Consider the following 19981-nt stretch of genomic DNA (forward strand, 5'->3'; position numbering starts at 1 on the left):
TGCTGACTTTGTTTCAATACTTAATGAATGAATGTTTAAGTCTCAAGTTATCACCATTTTACAGTGATGCAAGATGCGCTGATGTTTTCATGTAGCCTAAATGTGTCTTGGTGGGTCATTTGCAATGTTTGCGATTCAAACAGGATCGGATTGTCTTGGTTTTATAAATTTGTGTTGTATAGACCAACACTGGCGCATGTGAAGCCATACACACACACACACACTTATATATATATATATATATATATATATATATATATATATATATATATATATATATATATATATATATATATATATAAGTGTGTGTGTGTGTGTTGGCTCTAGAAAAAACAGAGCTCAGTCACTGCCATTCATAATCATTTGATAATGTTGCTCTCTTGAAGTGAAGGTGAAATGAAAAGCAGATGTTTTAATTACAAGGTGATATTACAAAACTATGACTGCCACAAATTCATTAGTAAATATATAATCATAACACATATAATAATTGATGGTAAAGATGAATTCCTGTGTCTAACTTTTAATGTTACATATTTTATCTTAAAGTTATTTTTCAAACTCACCAGTTCTTTAAGAAACTTGGCGTATATAATTTCTTAACTCTCGATGAATAATATGAAGTATAAATGCTATACTTTCCGGTCATGCAATATACTGTATAGGCTATCATACAGCGAACCCACTTCCTGACACAGTAAAGTTATCTTTGGAATGAAATTATTCTTTAAAATGTCCATGTTTCGTCAGAATTTGAATATCCTAAATTTAATATCATGAATGACGAAACAGAGCGTAATTCTTAAAGGTGCGTTACAATCGATTCAATCTGTTATCTCAGAAATACAGTATAAGAACTTGCATATATCAAGATTACTCCAAGATTAATGTCGGGAATTTCGACCCGATCAATCGAAATTCCCGCCATTTGACTCCGCCTACGACTACGTCAAATTGGAGGGAGAGGAGAAACTCGCGGGCGAATGAATGTAGTTCCAGACGTGAACGTTTAGAGCCAAAAAAGGAAACCACCTGGTAGGAAGGCGCTGAGACTAATAAAATCAATTGTTGGTAATTTAAGATTAGGAAAAATAAAGTCATTCTGTTGTAACATGATAAAAAAATCCAATGTAGAAATTTAGGTTCGGGACAAATTGCGCCAAAAAAGTGACGTCGGAGGTTGCAAGGATAGCTCGTGCTCTTTGATCCAACGTCCCCGACCAAAGTAAGTCCCCTCTAATTGTTATCTCTCCTCTCTACCTTGTCTACCAGGTTGGTTGTAGTAGAAGTTTGAGTGCAAGACGTTTAGTTTTTATATCGCAGTTTAGTGTAAAGATCCTTGTGATTGGGGATCTGATTCCTGAGTTAAATAAGAATAGGGATATTTGGTGTGTGATTCGTTGTGTATTGAATTCGAATTGGCACTATTTTCAGTTTGTTAATGAGTCCGGTGTGGACTTTGTGCTTGAAGAGCACATGCTATATTACCTAGGGTCAGTCTTGTTTTTTCAGTAAGTCTTGTGAATGCTTAAGAATGTTGTTTGTCTTTATCAGAGTTTATTTTTGTAATAAAATTGTAAATTTTATCGCCGTATTTTAATAAAATCCTGGAAAGTTTTGGGAATCTTGCCCTTAAGGCCTTGCGATCCGCCCAGTACATCGGGCAGATTTAATAAACTGGTGAAAATCACGACATTTGGTCCTTCGAACCGGATCGCAAGCGCTTCCCAGAGCCGGACAGGATTAATTTAAGATATGAGCTTTTGAGAGAGAGAGAGAAGAACAATTAAGGTCCTCTACGTCCCGATGTGCGATCACCCACGTGGGTCAGTTCTTTGAGTCCCTTCTTAACGTTAAATTATCCTTTTTTCCTTGCCTTGTCCAACCCCCCCAAACGTAAAGTAAAGTAATTAAGATGGCTGTATCCACGATCGTGCATATCGAGGCGTCGATGGGCCTACTGGAGGATTTGCTAAGCGAAACGCAAAGGGCACTGATTGAGACCTACTCCGAGTCCGTTTACCAGAATTTGGTAACGGAGTTGCAGGCAGAGGTCCGACAGCTTAAAGAGTTGTACAAAAACCAGAGAGTTAAATTAGAGTCTAGTATCGAAGCCCGAATTAGGCATATGTTAGGTGAAGCGACACGCGCTTCCACACTATTGTACAATAGAATAGATAAAGTGAAAGGCCCTTCAACGGGGAATGTTGCCCTCCCCAGGTTGAAGCCGCTGCCTCTCCCCACGTTTGAAGGGGAAGTGCAAGAGTACGCATCGTACCGTGAATTATTCACGATCCACGTGGATCGAAGAGCGGATTTAGACGAAGTATCTAAATTCACGTATTTATTGGGGACGTTGGGCAAGGAGCCGCTCAGGATTATCAAATCCCTGAGTGTAACCGCCGCGAACTATAGAGTAGCATTAGATTTATTAGATAAGCAGTATGGCAACGTGCACCAAACGCTCGTGATTCTGCACCGCAAGTTAGCAAACATCTTTGTGCCGTCACTAAACCCAGTAGAATTAAAAAGGTTCCGTTTTGAGTTGACCATCATTATTGAGCAAATCAAAAGACTTAGTACCAATGACTTAGGCCAGGGCATGGTCATGAGCCTCATTAATCAAAAACTGTCAGAGGGAAAACTATACCGCAAAGTGGTAGAGCATTTGAGGAAATGCGACTATACGTTGGACGAGTTTTTTGAGGCAATAGATTTCATAGTAAGAATGTTAGAAGACGATGCATTGCAGAGAGGCGACAGTCTTGAGAGTGACAAAAGACCAGACAGTAGTGTAAGACCGAAAACCCATCCCATCCACCATAATTCCTGCCCATTTTGTAGCGAACGGCATCCGCCTCACGGATGTCGCCAAGTGACAGACGTAGCTGCTAGACGTCGCATTTTACTAAAAAGGGGTCTTTGTTTCAATTGCACGAAATCAGGCCATCGTAGCGATAAATGTCCCGTATCAAATTCCTGTAGAAACTGTAATGCTAAGCACCACACTGCGATTTGCGACGCGGGTAGACCGCAATCAATCCCTAGTCATAGTAATAGTCAATCAACAACGTCCCGCCCCGTAGTAAATGCGACGCCTGCACAGAACCAAAATGCCCCCCGTCCGTCTAAAGTTAAAGTAGACTCTAAGCCGTGCACGAGCGCAAAGATCGCGCAGAGGTCTGATGTGGACCTCCCATGCACTATCTTGCCAACAGCCATGGCAGGTATTCAACAAAGGCAAGGTAGTAAGAGAGTCCGCCTATTTCTCGACTCAGGAAGCCAGAGGAGCTTCATCTCTGCAAAAATTGCCCGTCAATTAGGCCTACCGGTGGTAGGAAGAGTATCCTTGAATATAGCTCCGTTTGGTTCCGAGGAAATAAGCGGCCAATACGATGTAGTAAGTTGCAGGGTTGAAATGGGGAAAAGAATCGTGCGTATGAAATTGGTGGCACACGAACACGTGGACGTCCCGATACATAACGTGGGTTATGTTAAAGTCAGACAGCATCTGTTGACCAAGGGAGTCACGTTAGCCGATCCAGCAAACCAATCAGATACCATGAAGAACGTTCACATATTAGTTGGGGCTGATTATTTTAGCTATTTTGTCATAGGTGTAGAAAAAGTAGATGGGATAAATCTTTTCTTAACGCATAATGGTATGTCCCCGTACGGGAAGGTGCCACAGTGGCTGTTCCAAGGGGAAAGGGTCGAACAAGTAAGAACGTTGAGAGTGTGCAGAATCACGGACGAGCCATATCTGTATGATGTAGATGAGTGGTGGCGATTAGACCGTGTTGGTATCGCCCCATCTGAGCAATACACTGTTCGCGAGGCCGAGGCCGTGCGAAAGGTATCGCAAAGCGTTGTAAGAAAACCTGAGGGATATCAGGTTAGCCTACCATTTGGATCGGATGCTAGGCCAGAAACCAATTATCGTAACGCTATGGCGCAGTTAGAGTCGTTGCAGACAAAATTCAAAAAGGATAGGGAATATCTTGAACAATATCAGGGAGTGATAGATAAGTATCTCGAAGCAGGTTTTATATCAGAAGTGAAAAATCCCGTAGTGGAAGGTTATTACATGCCACACTTTGGTGTTAAGAAAGACAGCCGTACCACCCCCCTTAGAATCGTGTTCAATGCCTCTGCCAAGTCACAAGGTTGCAAGTCCTTGAATGAATGTCTTTTACCTGGGCCCAATTTGGTAGAAGTAGCATACAGTTTAATTATAAGGTTTAGGTTGAATCGATATGCCATGTTAGCCGACATAAGTAAAGCATTCCATCGTGTTTTGTTAGATCCTCGTGATGCCAAATACACACGATTTCTGTGGCGCAAGGCAGCTGGTCGAGCGCTTACCTTCGCCTTTAGAGTCGTGGTGTTCGGCATCACAGCTAGTCCATTTTTGCTACAGCAAATATTAAATTGTCATTTTGAAGAGGAAGGGCGCCCAGATTTAGTAAAATCTTTTTATGTTGATAATTATCTGGCCACGTTTGAAGATATAGAACATATGAGGCAAGAGCATGAGTCTGTTCATAACATCTTAAAAAGGGCGGGTATGCCCTTAGAAGGGTGGGCCAGCAATCACTTGGCCTTCGATAGCGAGAGACAGTGGAATGAGCCTGTGAGTGTGAACGTGCTCGGGCTGCGATGGGCCCGGGACGTGGACAGATTGTGTGTGAAAGAAAGCAAAAGGATCTGTGAGTTGGGGGAGGGATGGGTGCCCACGAAGCGTAGGGTACTTTCCCTATTAGTCTCCATATATGATCCGATAGGTTTGATAAGCCCATTATTTGTAAGGGGAAAGCTTTTCCTTCAACAACTATGGGAGGATAATGTAGGTTGGGATGATGTTTTAGGAAAAGAGAGTGCTAAAGAGGCAAGTGAATTGTTGAATGATTTGAAAGCGGTGAGCGACATCACCTTTCAAAGATCAATAGGAAAAAAAGGCTTACAACTTCATGTGTTCACCGATGCCAGCAGTAAGGCATATGGAGCAGTAGCATATACTAGGGACGAACGCAATCGGGTAAGTCTGGTAACAAGTAAAACCCGGATCACTCCGAAAGGGATGAGCAAGCTGACGATCCCTAAGCTAGAGTTGCTGGCCTTGTTGTTAGGCAGCAGACTAGCAAGAACGCTCAAGGATCTGATCGAGCCACGGGAAATAGTAATGTGGACCGACAGTAAGGTAACGTTGGCATGGGTAGCATCGCCCGATGCCAGGTCTAATAAAAATGTGTTTGTTTCTAACAGAGTGGCGGAAATTAATTTTATTCAGCAGGTTTGTAGTTTCAGTCTGAACCATGTCCCTAGTCAGCAGAACCCTGCCGATATCCTATCCCGAGGCGCAACGGCTCAACAATTGCAAGCTAACCCCCTGTGGAGGAACGGTCCAGAATTTCTCAGGACCACGGGAAGGCCTGTTCCTAGCGAGGAGGAAGATTTACTACATCAAACTCACGTAGTAGCGGCGGTGCAGGAGCTAAGGGAGGAGATGTGTCCTACCCCCCCAGGCGAGATTTGGGACGTCCTGAAGAGGGAAGTAGGGTTCCAATTCTTGTTACGAGTAGCCAGACTAGTTTTAAAGTTTGCTAAGAAAGAACGGCATCCGTTCAGTATTGTTGTAAAATTAGAGCAAAAACATTATTTGCCTACTGTTTATGCCTACTTAGAGGGCGGAGTCAGACCCCCTCGTGAAGTTGCTAATTTTGCTAGACAATTGAATTTGGTTTTGGTAGATAATCTCATCTGCACCAGGGGACGAGTGTCCCATGTAGGGGAAACTGATCATTTGATTCTCTTGCCAGCCAAAGGGCATTTGGTTAGGATGTATCTAAATTATTTACATCAGTTACATTTGCATTGTGGGGTGAATACTCTAATAGGTATCTTTCGACAGAAATGTTGGGTGACGGGTCTACGTTCCATTGCGAAGCGAACCGTGCGGCAATGCCCTGAATGCAAGCTGGCCTTCCAGCCTCTAACGAGACAGCCACCACCACCCCCCCCTGCCAAAGGAAAGGATTACCCTCACAAAACCGTTCACGGCGGTCGGAGTGGACCACACAGCAGCTATACACACGGAAAAACGACCAGGGTATGGCAACAGCTACGACAACTCAACAACCAGCCACAGGAACGCACGACAACGACGAGGAAGGTGAGAACTATGCAGTTAGTGAAAGAAGTGAAAATGAAAATGAAACAGAGCAGACGAACGCACAAGGACGTTCTGCACGCCCATTGAGAAGGGCTGCCGCGAAACAGCGAGAACTAATGGACTGTCTACTGAAAGGTGACGATATATAAAAAGTAGCTGTAAACTGTAAGTGAAAAGGGGGCGTGTTCTATCTGGAAGGTAGGGAGGGTGGAGTTTGTGAGGTGTGCGTGAATCTGCGGAGGTTGGAAGTGCTTAGGGGTGGAGTACGGGGACGGGATGGTCTCTCGTGCGTACAGACCGAGCGTTGCACAGAACCTGCCCCTCCCTCTTGTACTCCATTAAGTAACAGCCTGCGTGTAGCAGCGCTATAGAAGTCTCGATATTTGTGAGTTGAGACAGACTGAATTTGAATTATTATGATTGTATTTTTGCCATTTTTTGAATTGTCTTAGGCCCATTGCCTAATTGTCGTTGCACTTGAATTATTATGATTGTATTTCTGCCATTTTTTGAATTGTCTTAGGCCCATTGCCTAATTGTCGTTGCACTTGACTTATTATGATTGCATTTCTACCATTTCTTGAATTGTCTTAGGCCCATTGCCTAATTGCTTGCCAATTGAATTGTAAAATGTGTACATATCACTTATTTCTGCTGTTTCCTATGTGTATTACACGAGTGCTTTAGAATTGCTAGGCCCATTGCCTATTTTGATCTGTTATATGACTGTATATTATTGATTGTGTTTATTACCCCGGGGTAACATTGCTGTAGTATATTGTGCGTACTCTGTTCGAGTCGTTGCGGAGCGCTACGCAGCGAGCCTAACAGAGTCTCGGAGTAAGCCACTCCCCTCTCCCCGAGTCTAGCTCCATCCAATTGACCGACGTTTCATCGCTCCTTATTTTGGGGCGTGGAGGATGTCGGGAATTTCGACCCGATCAATCGAAATTCCCGCCATTTGACTCCGCCTACGACTACGTCAAATTGGAGGGAGAGGAGAAACTCGCGGGCGAATGAATGTAGTTCCAGACGTGAACGTTTAGAGCCAAAAAAGGAAACCACCTGGTAGGAAGGCGCTGAGACTAATAAAATCAATTGTTGGTAATTTAAGATTAGGAAAAATAAAGTCATTCTGTTGTAACATGATAAAAAAATCCAATGTAGAAATTTAGGTTCGGGACAAATTGCGCCAAAAAAGTGACGTCGGAGGTTGCAAGGATAGCTCGTGCTCTTTGATCCAACGTCCCCGACCAAAGTAAGTCCCCTCTAATTGTTATCTCTCCTCTCTACCTTGTCTACCAGGTTGGTTGTAGTAGAAGTTTGAGTGCAAGACGTTTAGTTTTTATATCGCAGTTTAGTGTAAAGATCCTTGTGATTGGGGATCTGATTCCTGAGTTAAATAAGAATAGGGATATTTGGTGTGTGATTCGTTGTGTATTGAATTCGAATTGGCACTATTTTCAGTTTGTTAATGAGTCCGGTGTGGACTTTGTGCTTGAAGAGCACATGCTATATTACCTAGGGTCAGTCTTGTTTTTTCAGTAAGTCTTGTGAATGCTTAAGAATGTTGTTTGTCTTTATCAGAGTTTATTTTTGTAATAAAATTGTAAATTTTATCGCCGTATTTTAATAAAATCCTGGAAAGTTTTGGGAATCTTGCCCTTAAGGCCTTGCGATCCGCCCAGTACATCGGGCAGATTTAATAAACTGGTGAAAATCACGACAATTAATTTGAAAATAGGACGAAAATAAGACTTTTAGCTTTTATGGACACACACACACACACACACACATATATATATATATATATATATATATATATATATATATATATATATATATATATATATATATATATATATGTGTGTGTGTGTGTGTGTGTGTGTGTGTGTGAGAGAGAGAGAGAGAGAGAGAGATAGAGTGTGTATGTGCGTGCGTGTGTGTGTGTGCGCGCGCGCGCTTGATTGCATAAAATATCAGAAGTCAGAAAAGTAGTTCATAGTTTTCCTCCCTCTAATCGTAAAACCAGTGGAGCTAAGTATGCATTTAAGTTTTTATATTTTTTTCTACTTTCATATCATGGTATTCAAAGCAAAGACATGATTAGATAATTATCTAATAAGTAAAAAAAAATGTTTCAATTCTCCAACTTTCCTGGCAAATGTGTATTGTTCCGCAATGGGGTGTGTACTGTGTTGTGTTGTTGCTTCTACCGGTGGTTGTTCGAGGAAGACAAAAATCGGGAACGTGTCTTATTTTCGACCTTTTCTATAATTATTTCGCACATTTTTCCAAAGGTTAGTAATGGAGATACCAGGTCATGTATATTAAATGTTATTATTAGAGCCATTTTTTAAAAAAATCAATGGATCTGTTGGTAATTTACCCCGTTTTGAGGTGGCAGTCATAGGCCAAGACATTTTGACGAAATTTCAATTGTACTAGGGTACCTAAAATTGGAAAACTGACGGAGCATCTCAATTTTTATTATTTAAATTATAAATCATCTTTATTAAAATCAAGTAGAATACACTGAATGATATACTTAATTAGCATCAAGAAGTTGGTAAATTTTTAGAAAGGAACCAGCCCAAAATGACATGAAAATGTTTTTCCAGATGATTTTGATGTGTTTTGCACGAATATCACTTTCATTTTCCTCGGAAATGAACGGTTTTAGACTATTCTATTACAAACCTAACCTAACCTAGGGCCCTGTACCCCTACCTAGGCCTAGCGGGGGGCTCCCCCCCTGCGACCCCCCCTTAAGGCCACAGTGATTTTCGGGGCACTACCGAACCTAAGACAGTAAAATAACACCAAATTCTAGTTACAATCTAAACCTAAGTTTATATTTACCTTAAAAAGAAGGGCCTGGTTGGTCGATATCGCTGTCCGAAGATGAATTATCGGTTTCGGCCCGTGGTCGTTGTCGGTCACTATGGGGTACATACAATTTCCCAATTTCAATAAAAAAAGTTGTGATGCAACTGACCCTGTTCTTTATTGAAATTGTCTATAAACAAATATCTCATTAATATACTAAATATTGTTCGAGATATTGTTTTCGGTTACCAGGGCGTCTCTACCACTCTTTTATATCACCCTGAAGGCGTTCAAGGTTTTGCGTGTGCACACTACTATCGTCTGTGGACAAATTGTTCGCTGTGATTGATCACTTTGTCCGTATATCCTCCTTCAGCAAGTGTGCGATATGCTACCCACCCATCACTAATCACAACAGAACCAGGTAAAATAAATTGTTTAATAAGTGGAATAAGCATCCCTGCATTTGTCTTAGCCTTCTTTGTTAAGAGGAATAAAGATTTTTTTCTTAGAGATTCGCTCTATTCCCCCAAACAACCACACTTAGGTAAGTTGTCGACCACTAATGTAGTTGCGATGTACGAAGAGCGTTTCGTCGATTTCCACAATGACGTCACGACCACCAATATGCGGTTGGTTGGAAAACCATTGTTCTGTGACTTCGGAACAAAACGATCGCCAATCTACGCTTGTTCTACTTGACCACTTTAGGCACCGTATAATAGTGGTATGATCAAAAGATTTTCTTAAGTAATGGTTTACGAACGAAGCAACTGCCCAGGGTTTCACATGAACACTGTCTAAAAATGTCCCTTTAAAAAGGCTAACCGAATACGCACGCTTTCTACTTCCCTTCTGCTTATTAAGCTTCCTTCGACGGCCACACGAAAATGTATGCCTTGTTACACTATATGTACAAATTATATCACAGTGAGGACAAATTACTGCTGTAGGTAAAACACCATGTGCCTGCAAAAATGTGATGAATTCGGAATCTTACGAGTGATATCGTCTTATAAATTCAAAATAGTCTATATCACAACCACGACTAGTTATTTGAACGACTGCCATGCTTAGTACTGCCTGAAGCGCCTCAGTGGTAGGAATGTTTAAATGTAATTGGCTTTCGTTTGTTTAAAATGAATCAATTATTTCAAAGTATCAAGTCACTTGGTACGTGAATAAGTCACATGGGGCAATCATACGAAGTGTATAGGTGGAACAAAAAGAGGGGGCGGAGCTATGAAGTCATTTTTTGGCGGGAGTCAAAGGGTGAACATCTCTTTAATAGCCACTTGCCTTAGTAAAAAACAAAGAGTCCTCATTTTTTGTAAACGTAACGAAAATCGATTACTTATGTTCTATTCATCTCCGGGCATAACTAATGGTAAGTTCCTGATCAGAAAAGTGCGATTTATGCGTTTCTGAAGTATTTATAGGTCGCTAAGCTGGTTCCTCTTTCTAAAATAATTCCAAGAAGTTGAGGAAAGTCTATTTTCATATTTTTTTTTCTTTATGATTATATTAAAGGCGATGTGTATGCATGATATTTGAATTTCTAACCAAACAGAGTAACCGGTAAATGTATATTTGAATTTCCAACCAAATACAGGGAACATATAATTTTCCTACTCTATCTCGAGTTTTATCCATTTCTGGCCCTGAATATTGGGGAAATTACATCTTTCTAATGATCCCCCCCCCCCCCCGGCCTGTGCGCTCGCTTTGCCTGTGAAACGAGAAACGTCAAGCTCCTCTGTAGGCCTACTGGCAAGCGGAAATGGGTCTGGGTGGGACTCTACCGTAATATTACCTCAATAATAATGGTCGGAAATGCAGAATAAACACGAAGATAATCGTTTGGAAAAATATATGATTTGTGTAAGTGGCGTTAAATTAAAGTATCAGTAAAGTTTTACTGTATTACAGATTATCATTTCGAACAGAAAATATAAGTTTTCCTGTAGTAGATAACATGATTTAACCGAATTTGACCTTCATTTCAACCGCAAATAAACAGAACAACCAGTTTGACTAACTGGTTGTTGTTGCGGTTGAAATGAAGGGGAAAACCAGGTGAATCATGTTATTTACTACAGGAAAACATATATTTTATGTTAAAATGTTTAAATATAATGGTTCTTGTTCCGCAGTGGGCTTGCTTCGCTCGCCAGAAAACAAAAACATCAAACTCGTATGTACTGGCAAGCGGTAATTTGAAGCTACGCACGCTAACATTAGCCACGCTGAATATAATGATTCTTGTTCCGCCTCTGGCTCGCTTCGCTAACCTTAGAAATGTTACATTAACATAAATATATTTCTGAAAATATTAATTTGCGACAGGAACAAGTGTCATTTTTTAAGAAAGCGGACCTTCCTCTATATAAATAAGTATTTTTTCCCCTGGGTTACATTACCCTGTAATACAGTACAATATTACCAAAGTATCATAATTATCTGTGGTTTAGATCATGTCCTTCTAATGGGTTTTATACTGCCGTGTCTCGCTTCACCCTCAATTGAATATCACCTCACAGCTCTTCTATTTTGGCAAGCAGTAGCCTACAAAGATGTGCTGCGCATGCCATCCCCTTTGGTCACTATAAAAGCATCACAATTCCCCAAGATTCATATCACGTCCCTCAGATTGACTTTGCTCCGCGGTGACACTTCGCTTGCAAATAACCATCTTGTTGCTTGTCTGTTTTGGCAAGTAGTGCATGGATGGTTTCAAAGTCCCTTTATACTGAGTAACTTCGCCCGAAGGCACTTTGTAACTAACTCCCTAATGTAGGAATAATGGTTTGGAAGGATAAGAAGATCAACAAACAGGACACTTGCTGTACGGTGGTACGAGGTTACTAGCATAATTGATGTACACCAGCTTTATGAAAATTGTTAAAACTTGATATGAAAGTATAAAATGAGAAGTAAAATTATTAAAGTATTCATGTTACCGTAATTGTATCTACGAGTATGCTGAGTAATGAACTAACACAAATTAATCTCTAAGAGGTCTTTGCTCTGCTGTGGCTTGCTTCGCTTGCAATTAAACTTTATTTTTCAATATTAAACTTACCCGATAATCATGTAGCTGTCAACTCCGTTGCCCGACAGAATTCTATGGAGGGATACGCCAGCTATCACAATACTAGAAGGGGGTGTACTTACCAGCGCCACCTGTGGCCAGGTACTATAGTACTTCTTGTTGACACCTCCTCAATTTTTCCTCTGTCGTGCTTCCGGCAAGACGTTCTGGGATACGCTTTTGATCTTGGAGTATTTTCACGGCTTTTGGTGAAGTATTTCTCTTTGATTTCGGCTGTCGCTTTACTGGAAACCTCCTTATATTAGCTTAGATAGCTTTTATTTAATCCTGATTAACGGTTAACGATCTTTTGCTTGATTTTGAAACCCCACTTGGCTAACTCTTTGGATTCAAGATGTCTGACATTTCACAAGCCCCCACCCATAGGCGATGTAGGTCTTGTAATAGGCGTATTCCGAAGGCCTCGGTAGATCCTCACACCGCTTGTTCTGACTGTAGGGATAGACCCTGTCAGTTAGAAAATCGATGTGAGGAATGCGCCGGACTTTCGGAACTTGATTTTGTCCGTCTTCTGAAGTATTCAACCAAGTTAGAGAGAGGTAGAGTTAGGAGGAGTTCTTCTCACTCTTCACTTTTTTCCTCACCCCATGATCCCCTACCTTTTCCTACCCCTGTAGTGGCTACCCCCGAACCTACTATTTGCCCTCAGCCTGATATGTCTGTTGTTTTGCGTGCTATTCAGGCCTTAGGCGATAAAGTAGAGTCAGTGGTTAGCGATCATAAGTCTCTTATGGCCGAAGTCAAGGAACTTAAGGTCAAGAGTGCAGTGGGTGGTATTAGTGCCAGTGCTGTGACGAGTGCTAGTGTCAGTGCAGTGCCAAGTGCTAGTGTCAGTGTCAGTGTGGTGCGTGAGGATACTTCTGTGCGTGCCAGTCGTCCTCCCAGTCCGGGACCTCTTGCAAGCTCCCAAGCCCAGGGGAGAAGCAATGTCGAAGGGCAAAAGGGTTCGGCAGGCCTTGATCGGCGCACAGAAGTATCCTCGGTGGTTGCGGGCGTGTCTTCCAGAGACCGTCACTCCCACCTGCAGACGATTGAGCCCGTCTTTTACTCGTCCGCTGATCAATTGTCAGGGAAGAAACGCTGGACTCAGGTCTCTAGACCACTCAAACGCAGAGTCCAGTCCGCGAGTGCTCAACCGGGCTGCAGTCATTGGCTCAGCTCTGACTCGCCGCAGTCATCTGTCGACTGCACTCCGCCCAAGAGGAGTAAGGTTCTGCCGCAACAGATCTCTGCTGTTAAGGCTTTGCCTCAGCAGACCTTAGTGTCTGCCGACCCCAAGTTGGCTCTACTGCAGTCCATGCAGTCACAACTTTCAGTCTTGATGCGTGAGTGTCGGGCTGAGAAGGTTGCGCCTCCGCCTCCGCCTGCACTCGCTCCGCCTGCGCTCGCTCCGCCTGACCGCAGTACCGCCTGCCAGGCGTACGATGTTGAGCCACGTTCTGAGTTTACTGTTCCCAGTGGTGTACAGCTCCCTCCGCCTTCCTTAAGGCAACCTCAGCAGTGGGAAAAGGAGGCTTATACCTCTCTTCCTCCGCTTCCACTTGCTGCTCCACCATTGATGCTACACTCGGTTGAGGTACAACAACCTCTCCCATCCATGAGTCAGTCTCCTCAGCTCTCGCTGCAGCGAGCTCAACCCTCCTCAAGGCAAGCACCACAACACCTTAGCCTTGCGCCTCAGGAGCCTCAACTCGCGAGACATTTACTACGTTCTGCGCAGCCTCTACCTCATCGCTCTCCGCTCACACCGCAGGAACCTCTACTCGTTCCTCAGGAACTTGCTACTCCGCTTCCGCCAACCACTCAGCAAGCGCAACCCTTGAGTTCAGTCACTCATGCTAGGAGTCAGCCTCCTCCACCCATGCGCCTACCTTCTGCTAATTCTTGTGATCAGCCCTTGCAGTCTGAGCCTCAGGTGTTCCCTCAACAGAGTCTTGAAGAGGAAACCACTAATATTGTTGTTCCAGCTCGTGCTGACTCTGCCGTTCAGCATTCCTTTCCGATCTCTTCGCTACACTCTGGTGATGAGGCGTCTGATGATGAGGCGGCACACCTGGATCCCTCATCAGACGTGGATGAATCCAAGTCTTCTCCGCCTTCTATTGACTTTCGTAAGGTCTTGGCTCTGTTTAGGGAGGTATACCCAGACCACTTTGTCTCTGCCATTCCACGCTCTCCGCCATCTGAGTTTCGCTGGGCATGCAGCCAGCTAAGTCTACCTATACTAAGCTAGTCCTAGCAAGGTCCTCTAAGAGAGCGTTAAGGATCTTAGGGGAGTGGTTGCAGACTAAGCAACAACTTGGAAAGACTTCATTCATGTTTCCTCCGACTAAGCTCACCTCTAAAGCGGGCGTTTGGTATGCCACAGGAGAGGAACCAGGCTTGGGAGTACCTGCCTCTGCCCAGGCTGACTTCTCAAGTCTGGTAGACTCGCCTCGTAGAACAGCAATGAGGCGCTCTAAGGTTTGCTGGACCTTCTCAGACCTTGATCACTTCCTGAAGGGTGTTTTTAGAGCATTTGAGATGTTCAACTTCTTAGACTGGTGCCTGGGGGCCCTCAGCAAGAAGACCTCCCCTGCGGACAAAGATTCTGCCATGCTTTTAATGTCCTGCATGGATAAGGCCATTAGAGATGGATCTGGCGAGCTTGCGTCGATGTTTGTGTCAGGGGTTCTTAAGAAAAGGGAACAGCTATGTACCTTCCTTTCCTCCAGCATTACACCTTGTCAAAGGTCTCAACTCCTTTTCGCTCCGCTCTCGAAGTTCCTCTTCCCCGAAGAGCTGGTTAAGGACTTGTCTGCTGCCCTGATACAAAAGGACACACATGATCTTGTAGCCTCATCGGCTCGTAAGACTAAGGTTGCTACCTCAGTCCCCAGGACTTATCGCACCCCAGTGGCTGATACTCCTGCTACGAGGTTCATACCGCCCTTTCGTGGTAGAGCCCCCAGCCGAGGAAGCTCCCGTCCAGACTCTTCCAGGAGCAAGTCTAGGAAAGGTTCCAAGGCTTCTAAAGGAAAAAACTGACTCTCCGCATCTCCAGACAGCAGTAGGAGCCAGACTCAAGAGCTTCTGGCAAGCCTGGGAAAAGAGAGGTGCAGACGCCCAGTCTGTCAGTTGGCTGAGGGAGGGTTACAGGATTCCATTCTGCCTCAAACCCCCTCTGACCACATCTCCCATCAACCTCTCTCCCAACTACAAAGAAGAGGACAAGAGGCTAGCGTTGCACCAGGAGGTGTCGCTACTTGTGCAGAAGAAGGCAGTGGTTATAGTCCGGGACCATCAATCCCCGGGCTTCTACAACCGTCTCTTTCTGGTGGCCAAGAAGACAGGAGGTTGGAGACCGGTGCTGGACGTCAGCGCGCTCAATGCGTATGTCACCAAGCAGACGTTCACGATGGAGACGACGAAGTCGGTCCTAGCAGCGGTCAGGCAGGAGGACTGGATGGTCTCGTTGGACTTGAAAGATGCCTACTTTCACGTTCCTATTCATCCAGACTCCCAACCTTTCCTGAGATTCGTTTTTGGAAAGGTTGTCTACCAATTCCAAGCCCTGTGTTTTGGCCTAAGCACAGCTCCTATGGTGTTCACGCATCTGATGAGGAATATAGCAAAATTCCTCCACTTATCGGACATCAGAGCCTCCCTCTACTTAGACGACTGGCTGTTGAGAGCCTCCACGAGTCGTCGCTGTCTGGAGAGTCTCAACTGGACTTTGGACTTAATCAGAGAACTGGGTCTGTTAGTCAACATAGAAAAGTCTCAGCTCATTCCCTCCCAATCCATTGTGTACCTGGGAATGGAGATTCGGAGTCAGGATTTTCGGGCTTTTCCATCGGCCCCAAGGATAAGCCAAGCCCTAGATTGCATCATGAGCATGCTGAAGAGGAGCAGTTGCTCAGTGAGACAGTGGATGAGTCTCACAGGGACCCTTTCATCACTGGCCCTGTTCGTCGAGCTAGGGAGACTCCACCTCCGCCCTCTTCAATTCCATCTTGCAGCTCATTGGGACAAGGGTTTGACTCTCGAAGCAGTCTCTATCCCAGTCACCAAAGAGATGAAGACCACTCTCTTGTGGTGGAAGACCAATCTCCTGCTCAGGGAGGGCCTATCGTTGGCTATTCAGACCCCCAATCTTCATCTCTTCTCAGATGCATCGGACTCGGGCTGGGGTGCGACCTTGAACGGACGGGAATGCTCGGGAACATGGAACGAGGAACAGGGAACGCTCCACATCAACTGCAAGGAGCTACTAGCAGTTCATTTAGCCCTGCTGAACTTCAAGTCCCTCCTGCTGGGCAAGGTGGTGGAGGTGAACTCAGACAACACCACAGCCTTGGCGTACATCTCCAAGCAAGGAGGGACCCATTCGAGGAGCCTATACGAGATCGCAAGGGACCTCCTCATTTGGTCAAGAAGTCAAAACCTCACTTTGGTCACGAGGTTCATTCAGGGCAACATGAACGTCTCAGCAGATCGCCTAAGCAGAAGGAATCAGGTCATTCCCACGGAATGGACCCTCCACAAGAGGGTGTGCAACAGACTTTGGACCTTGTGGGGTCAACCTACCATAGATCTGTTTGCCACCTCCATGACCAAGAGACTTCCGCTGTACTGTTCCCCAGTTCCAGACCCTGCAGCAGTTCATGTGGATGCTTTTCTGCTGAACTGGTCCCATCTCGACCTTTACGCATTCCCACCGTTCAAGATAATCAACAAAGTCCTGCAGAAATTCATCTCGCACGAAGGGACACGGCTGACGCTGGTTGCTCCCCTTTGGCCTGCAAGAGAATGGTTCACAGAGGTACTTCAATGGCTAGTCGACATCCCCAGGACTCTACCTCTAAGAGTGGACCTTCTACGTCAACCTCACGTAGACAGGTTGCACCCAAACCTCCACGCTCTTCGGCTGACTGCCTTCAGACTGTCGAAAGATTCGCTAGAGCTAGAGGCTTTTCGAAGGAGGCAGCCAGTGCGATTGCCAGAGCAAGAAGGGTTTCCACTCGTAGAGTCTACCAATCTAATTGGGAAGTCTTCCGGAGCTGGTGTAGAGCCAATTCAGTATCCTCTACCAATACCTCTGTGACCCAAATAGCTGACTTCCTATTACATCTTAGGAATGAGAGATCCCTTTCAGCCCCTACGATTAAAGGGTACAGGAGTATGTTGGCTTCAGTTCTCCGCCACAGAGGTTTGGACCTTTCTTCCAACAAGGACCTTCAAGACATCCTTAAGTCTTTTGAGACTTCTAAAGAGCGTCGTCTATCCACTCCAGGCTGGAACCTAGACGTAGTCTTAAGGTTCCTTATGTTACCTAGGTTCGAACCTCTCCAGTCAGCGTCCTTCAAGGACCTTACCCTCAAGACTCTTTTTCTCGTCTGCCTTGCAACAGCTAAGAGAGTCAGTGAGGTTCATGCCTTCAGCAAGAACATTGGTTTCACGACCGAATCTGCAACATGTTCTTTTCAGCTCGGATTCCTAGCAAAGAACGAACTTCCTTCACGTCCTTGGCCTAGATCGTTTGAAATACCTAGCCTCTCCAACATGGTAGGTAACGAACTAGAGAGAGTTCTTTGCCCTGTCAGAGCTCTCAAGTATTATCTTAATAGGTCTAAACCTATTCGAGGACAGTCAGAAGCCTTATGGTGTGCCATCAAGAAACCTTCGAGGCCCATGTCCAAGAACGGGGTTTCGTATTATATAAGGCTTCTGATTAGAGAAGCCCATTCTCACTTAAAGGAGGAAGACCTTGCATTGCTGAAGGTAAGGACCCACGAAGTAAGAGCCGTAGCTACTTCAATGGCCTTTAATAAAAACCGTTCTCTGCAGAGCATAATGGATGCAACCTATTGGAGGAGCAAGTCAGTGTTTGCATCATTTTATCTTAAAGATGTCCAGTCTCTTTACGAGAACTGCTACACCCTGGGACCATTCGTAGCAGCGAGTGCAGTAGTAGGTGAGGGCTCAGCCACTACATTCCCTTAATCCCATAACCTTTTTTAACCTTTCTCTTGAATGCTTTTATTGTTGTTTTTATGGTTGTTACGGTAGGCTAAGAAGCCTTCCGCATCCTTTTGATTTGGCGGGTGGTCAATTCATTCTTGAGAAGCGCCTGGGTTAGAGGTTGTGTAGAGGTCCTTTAGTAGGGGTTGCAGCCCTATATACTTTAGCACCTTTGAGTTGATTCAGCCTCCAAGAGGAACGCTGCGCTCAGTAAGGAAGACGAACTTAAAAAAGAGGCAGAGTAACGGTTCAATTCGACTTCCTTACCAGGTACTTATTATTTTATTGTTATTTGAGATAACTGTTATATGAAATATGGGATACTTAGCTATCCTTTAATCTTGTACACTGGTTTTCACCCACCCCCCTGGGTGTGAATCAGCTACATGATTATCGGGTAAGTTTAATATTGAAAAATGTTATTTTTATTAGTAAAATAAATTTTTGAATATACTTACCCGATAATCATGATTTAATTGACCCTCCCTTCCTCCCCATAGAGAACCAGTGGACCGAGGAAAAATTGAGGAGGTGTCAACAAGAAGTACTATAGTACCTGGCCACAGGTGGCGCTGGTAAGTACACCCCCTTCTAGTATTGTGATAGCTGGCGTATCCCTCCATAGAATTCTGTCGGGCAACGGAGTTGACAGCTACATGATTATCGGGTAAGTATATTCAAAAATTTATTTTACTAATAAAAATAACATATTATGGCTCCTCAGTTCTGTCAAGTGGTAGCCTACATGGTGCGCTATGCAAGTTATCCGAGTTGGCAAGTATTTTGCCAGAGAAAAATTTGGTGACCCTGCGGCCTATATACTACCCGACAGCCTGGAATAAGTGGTTACTGTTTAGGATGGAGATTTGGAGTATCTTATAGATTTACCAGATGTACCAGCTGAGTCGTCAGCAGTCATTGCCTGGCCCTCCTTGGTCCTATCCTGGGTGGAGAGGCATGTTGGGAACTGATCATATGTGTGTGTATGGGTAGTTTCTAGGGCATTGTCATATCTCCAGGCCATTGTCACTGTCCCTAACTTCTTGACATTCATAAGCAGATTAAACTTCGTTAGAATCCCACCTAGTGCTCTTGTAGTAATTTATATTTGTTTCCGGTAAAACGTGAAAACAAAACCCCTTCCTCAATATATTAACACGACAAATACCTAAGAGGAGAGCATAAAACTTATGGTATGTAGTGTAAGTTTCTGAAGAATTTGTTATTCTTCATATTGTCACACAGAGTAGCTACCATAACTTAGTATGTTTGTTCCTATTTGTTTTACCTCCACCTCTGTGCAGTGTGCTAATTTGTGCCCGAATGCACAGCAGCCCCACCCACTGATCTCGGTGCTCCAGTGGAAACCCTGTAGCTTCTCTTAAAGTGTAATTACAGTATTGGCTATTAGAATTTGGCACGCTATACATTATTGACATTTTTTAAGCTGGTAAACCTTGTCATAATGCGTTTCTCATGTTTTTTATGAATTTTACTTAGAATTGGCCAATCAGAATCCACTTATATTTCAATCTCATTTTGATTGGGTCCTCATATTTATTAAAAACTACAGGTCAGCAGTTGATTTGAAAATTAAAGAATCGTATTTGAGACATGGCTACCAAACAGGAAGGCTCTGAACATGATCCAGTCAAAGCTATTCAAATATTTTTAACTAATAGCAGAGAGTTTTATCTTCCATCAGAAATAATGTTCTAAGCCGTGTATAATTGCATTTCATGTACAGGTGTTAGATCGACATTACTGTCAGTGTCACGGTATAGCTAGAAAGACGAAACTAAAAAGTCCAGTGCATTTTTTTATTTTTACGAGGTTAGTTTTGTGGACATTTGCTATTATGAATC

Source organism: Palaemon carinicauda, chromosome 16, assembly GCF_036898095.1.
Source record: "Palaemon carinicauda isolate YSFRI2023 chromosome 16, ASM3689809v2, whole genome shotgun sequence".
NCBI classification, from domain to species: Eukaryota; Metazoa; Arthropoda; class Malacostraca; order Decapoda; family Palaemonidae; genus Palaemon; species Palaemon carinicauda.